We start from the raw sequence: 6,055 nt of genomic DNA, 5'->3' as shown, positions 1-6,055 counted from the left end.
AATGCATCACAATATCTCATATCACAATGTTGCTTTCGATTATTGCTGTTAATTTTTGACAATGTTATTGTATAGTGGCCAGGAGAGCCAGGGTGATTTCTCTGATCACCAACAAATTGGAAGAGTAAGTTTTGAAAAATTACACTGTGGCTCAAACAAATATTTTGATTGGTTAGTTCTATATAGTTCACTGTACACAAATGTACTGATAAAGGATACATTATACATCATCAGGAAGTTACCGCTAAATGATGAGTATGAGAACAAAACATGAATCCCAATAGACAAAAAAACTTATTGAAAATAAAATCCTCTTAGATATTAAAGCGAAGTAATAAAACTTAATAGCTTTTTAATTGCGCGAAAGAATAAAATAACAAAACTATTGCTATTAAAAAGATATATGTTTTTTCTTTTGAATGTATATATAACAGACTTTATGGATGAAAATATTAGATGGAAAAATTCCCTTTTCACTTCACTTATGTTATAGGGATTTCCTGTGCAGAAGGTGTATTAGCGCTCTACAGTATATACCGTTTTAATAATTTTCAAGCAAAATACAGGCAATTTTTTAAGTGATTTATGACACTGTATTAACCTTCTACAACGCTGTTTTAACGATGACGCTGGACCTGTTTAATAGTATTCAAGTGAACTACAGCGGTTTTAAGGTGGCAAAAGTTCATTTCTAGCACAAAAAAAGTTTGTCTTGCAGCAAACATTTATCTTAATTTAAAAATTTCTCATGTGAGTCCTTTTGATCAGCGTCACGAGTTAGAAACAATGCATGTAATAACAGTGTATTTATAATGTGTTCTGAAAGTTTAGGATATTTTCATTAAAGAAAAAAAACCATCAAAATGAAAATTATGCTATATTAATAGCATAGTATAGTAAAGTTTATTGTTATATTATTGTTGTTGTTTACAAATTTACACACAGGTTATTAATATTTGAACAAGAAGTTTCATTGATCTTTTCAATTTCTCATGATGTAATTATTTTCCTTAAAAAACAATAGTCCATTATAAAATTTAATTATTTATATGAATGGAAGTTTATGTTTGGACTGTACCCAGGCTTCTCATTTTGTATATATGTGCTTATGTGATCAATCACATATGCCAGTTGAACACGTTATGCGATTGTGTAGCGTACCTAATTTGCTCTGGGTACGCGACTTTTAAAATAGGTATTTATTTGTTTAACAACGCGAGTGCAAAGGCGTGCGATACAGGCTCCAATGTACTCTCTTTTTTGTGCATTTATTTTGAGGTAGAAAAGTGGGAGACGTTTTAAATCGTGAACCCCAAACACAATGATTGAGCGTCTATGTATAGCAACTCTCTAAATCTTAACTTCCTTTTCTACATGTACGAAATAGTATGCATGACTATACTATTATTTTTATAAATATTTTGTTTAATTTTCAGGTCATTACAAGCGAATAGGCAAATATATGCTTTGTTTTCAAATTTAAGAAATTAAAGGTTTGAATAACACTTGCAGCATAAAGAAAAAAATCCATTAAATTCGGACCAGCTATGGTTATCAATTGCTTTGACAAATGAAGAAATTATCTACAATTAAATCCATGATAAAATGTCTGTTCCGCCTGTAAGTGCAATTTTGCACACTTGAAACATCTGTGCGCCATCGGCGTTTACCTCTGCATTAGTTAAGAACCACATGGCTGGATTTCTTGTGTAAGACCTGGTTACCAACAACGAAGGGCCAGGCAAAAGAGAGTTATGTCTACGTAGTTCTTTTAACTAAGTCAGGAGTCGGTGAATTAGCTAGGATGACCAGCTATGACTATGAATAGGCTTGCTCAAGGATTAAAAGGACCAGAATTATTCAATAATTCTGAGATCTAAAAGTGTCTGACCAAGAAAAGACTGTAAACTAAAACATTGCTAGCATTAGACATGTGGATTTTTTTAAATATGACTATATCTTTCATTATTATATCTTTCATTAGGAAGTAATCTGTCAACGGAGGTATGCGGTTCTTCCCGTACCTCATGTAATTCAGGTACGCAATAGGGCGTAAAATAGCGATCGAATACCTCAAAATGAGAAGCCTGTGTGCTGCAACTTTTTTATGCAAACTGACATTGTAGCTATGATTATTACAGTACAGTCCAGATGTAAGCGTACGCGTACGCTCAAGTTTCACACCTTTTTCTCGGAGGCGGTAGTTGTTTGTCTTTTGTTCTTATTAATTATCTTGCGAGTCTTGTAAGTCATTAACTTGCGCGTAATAAACAAAAGATTATTGAAGAAAAAATAGCTTATTATAACTGCGCGTAACTATTGTTAAATAGTGTTAACATAACTATTCCCAATAGCATATTTGCAAATGTTATCAACTCTATCAATGTGACACGAAGGGCTATTGTTTAATATTTTTATTAAACAAATGTTTTGCGTGGAAACTAAATAGACTAGCGAGAAGGCATTGTTGGTTGCGCGGGTTAAATAAAGCCTTTACGCGATAGAAATTATTTTATTTTAACAAAGATTGAAAATTTTTTTAGATTGCATTTTAAAACTTTAAAAAAGAAAAACGGCGATAGAAATGTTTTTTTAGATTGCATTTTAAAAGTTTTAAAACGAAAAACGGCGATAGAAATGTTTTTTTAGATCGCATTTTAAAAGTTTTAAAACGGAAAACGGCGATAGAAATTTAATTTTAGATCGCATTATAAAAGTTTTAAAACGAAAAACGGCGATAGAAATGTTTTTTTAGATCGCATTTTAAAAGTTTTAAAACGAAAAACGGCGATAGAAATGTTTTATTAGATCGCATTTTAAAAGTTTAAAAACAAAAAAGGGCGATAGAAATTTTTTTTTAGATCGCATTTTAAAAGTTGAAAAACGAAAAACTGCAATAGAAATGTTTTTTTAGATCGCATTTTGAAAGTAAGAGCTTGTGATTTTAAATATATCAGATTAAAATCGCGTTACTATAATTAGTTTCGTTGTTAAAAAAAATTAAAATTCAATGGCCGTCGCGTTTAATTTATTCTCGCGCAGAGTATTGTTTTTAAACAATGTTTCTCGCTATGCTTTTGTTTTTAACACGAAGCAATTATTTTCGCGCAATTTGAAAGGAACTCGCTATCCTATTGTTTTTTTTAATGAAAGCAATTATTTTTGCAAGTTGAGCGTACGCGTACGCTTACATCTGGACTGTACTGTATGCTGCAAACCAACTCATATTGATCAATATCTCAACTTAACATCGAATGACTAAATGTCATGGAAAGAGAGTTTAGTGTCCTTATTACTGGACAGAGCAGTCAGTCATGGGTTAAAATGAACAAAAAGAAGAGTTATCTTACATAAACCACAAATTACTTGCAAGTGGGTACTTGAAAGACCATTGAAAGGTTCAAAGAAAAATCAGAAACAGAACTAATAGAAACGGTGACAGGAAACAGTGCAGAGGATGAACCAGTAGCTACAATGTGTATGCAATATATCACTGTCTAATCTCACAATTGACTAGTACAGATATATAACAAACTAATCACAGCTGTGAAGGAGCTTTGAATTGCATTGTACATGGCACCTACTTTAGGGAAGAATTGTGTTCCTTACTGCTATTGACTATTTGTGTTGGTTATTGGTATTTAAATTATGGTATCAGAATTTTTGTGTTGAGTATTTCATTTTTAGTAATGTACTGGCTTGAATTGAATACACTCAAGGTAATCTCATGTAAGGATTGCGGTTAATGCGTTGAGTGGAAACAAATTTTAAACAAGGAGCAAGAGCACAATGCAACACAGATACACAAAAAAAATGAGATTGTGGACCACAGCTGGAATCGAATGATCATATTATTGACTGGGATAATAAAAAAATCATACAGTAAGTCCAGTTGGACACCTTGCTGTAGGTGAAAAAAACTATAAAGAGGATAGACAGAAACAATCATATAAATATTATTTCCCATCAACTTAAAAGTAAACGTCCGGAAAGTGAATATTTGAAAAAAGTGCAAATATTTTAAGTTGTTATGCTGGGTCTTCTTGCTAATTAGAATTTTATACAGTATATAGTGTTCCTAATTTCTAATCTTATATAATTTTTGCTGATAAATCAAGATACCCATATCAATTTCCTCAAAAGTGTTAACTTGAATCCAAGAATATATATATTCACGTTACTCTAAAAACAATCAATATGTTAAAATTGGCAAAAAAAACAATTGACAGCAATTCTACTATCTATAGCCAGCCATAACTTCGCTTAGTTAATATCACCTAATTGGAGTAAAGTACTGTAGTTTATTTACTTTACCTGCGTGATGGTTAGCTAGCTAGGTAGTAGCTAAAATTGAAACCGTCAAATGATTGTGGCGCAGTAGATTAGTGGTTATAGCTCTCGTACTCTGTGCGGGAGACCGTGGTTCGATTGCTCTTGACGGCGATTCAACATGGGCGAGTGAATGTTACCATAGCCCTGGGTTAATCCAAGCCATGTGAGGGAAATTGGGAAGATGGCACACTGTGTGGGCCGTTTGATGTTGCCGGGAGTTGTCTAGTAGAGCGCGGGCTCTAATTGGGTCTGCGTAGCTCAAAATGAGCATTAAATACTCTAGGACTCTCCATCTACGCCATGGCCCCTCCTGGAAATAATAGACAGGGTATATCCCTCGATATTTGTGAGGCCAGCCATGTAAAATATGCACATCTATCTATCTATCTGTTCTGCCCAATCTTAGGACGCTGCCCAATCTTTGGACATAAAATTGCCCAGTCTTAAGACTGGCTGGCCAGTCTTAAGACTGGGCAGGGCGTCACAAGATTGAGCAAAAGACCATGTTAGGCCCATCTTTGGCACCTTTTAGATTTTAAAGAAGGGATGTTCCACACGACCTCTGTTTTTTGCAAATCCCAACAAACATTCTCAGGCACATTAAAACATCATATTTTGGGTACTGTTGAATTGACCCGGCCAGTTTTTGGACACAGTGGAGTGAAAATCGTAGCTAGCTAGCTAGGTAGCTGGTAGAGCACGTGTTATACATTTAGCATTTATATACCACTTGTAGTATAGCGGCTAAATTTTAAAAATAAAATGTTCATATTTATAAAGAATCAGAAAAATCGTATTCAACCATATTATTAGTTAGCTATAGCTTTTAATTTCATTGGATGAGATGTTTAGCCAGCTAGCGAGTTGTAGCCAGCTAGCTAATATGGTTGAGTAGTTTCAATTTTTTAAAAATATAATACATGGTATATATAAATTTTTTGATTTTCCAAGAAAGATTTCAATTTAAAGTTCCTATTAAGAGGTAAATTCTAGAAATTTATTGTTCTGTTTGTCTTTTACTATTGTTCTAAGATTGGGCATGTACGTCCATAGAATGGGCAGTCCAGTCTTAAGACTGGCTACCCATTTGTCACTGTCAGAAGATTGGCCTGGCCAGTCTTAAGACGGGGCGCATTCCAAGATTGGGCAGAACATATCTATTAAAATTTAACTTATCTGGGTAGCTGAATATATATCTAGCTACATAAATATAATAAAAACTGGAAAGTTTAGTACAATTTGACAGTATGAAAATCAAAGAAAGATGAAAATAATTTAAATAAAAACAACCATAATAGGTTGATAGGTAACAAAAGCTATAATAATAACATCGTGTACATCTGCTTTCTTTTCTCTTCGCATTTTGATCTTTCTCCGAAGCGAATGTTTACATTTTGCTCTCCATTAGACTAGGATATTACAGACCAAGAAAATGCCCCCCCCCCCTTCCCGTTTGACAGAGAGTTTGGCGGTGCATTTCAAACTCGGCCGCGACCAATGTGATAAGAACGAAAATTAGCCTTTCGCTCATAAGATCAACATTGAGATGCATTCGAGGATCCAGATCGCCGAGAAATGCGGATAATAACATAGAAAAATTCAACGCGACAATTCATCAAGAGTGTGATTGACTAAAAAAGGAAAAACATCAAGTTTTATACATCCTCTATATATGATAACAACCTTATTTATGTATAACAGGTAATGTTAATAAAAAAAGTAA

The 6,055-nt window shown here is 33.6% G+C and overlaps 1 protein-coding gene across 1 annotated transcript in view; it reads left to right on the top strand.

Moving 5' to 3' along the window:
- Positions 1-6,055, top strand: part of LOC130622911 (RPA-interacting protein B-like) — a 97,426-nt gene that overhangs the window by 27,116 nt on the left and 64,255 nt on the right. The window lies entirely within an intron of this gene.

Source organism: Hydractinia symbiolongicarpus, chromosome 13 (genome assembly GCF_029227915.1).
Source record: "Hydractinia symbiolongicarpus strain clone_291-10 chromosome 13, HSymV2.1, whole genome shotgun sequence".
NCBI classification, from domain to species: domain Eukaryota; kingdom Metazoa; phylum Cnidaria; class Hydrozoa; order Anthoathecata; family Hydractiniidae; genus Hydractinia; species Hydractinia symbiolongicarpus.
Note: the sequence above shows the minus strand (reverse complement) of the source record. Positions and strands in the feature narration are given on the sequence as shown.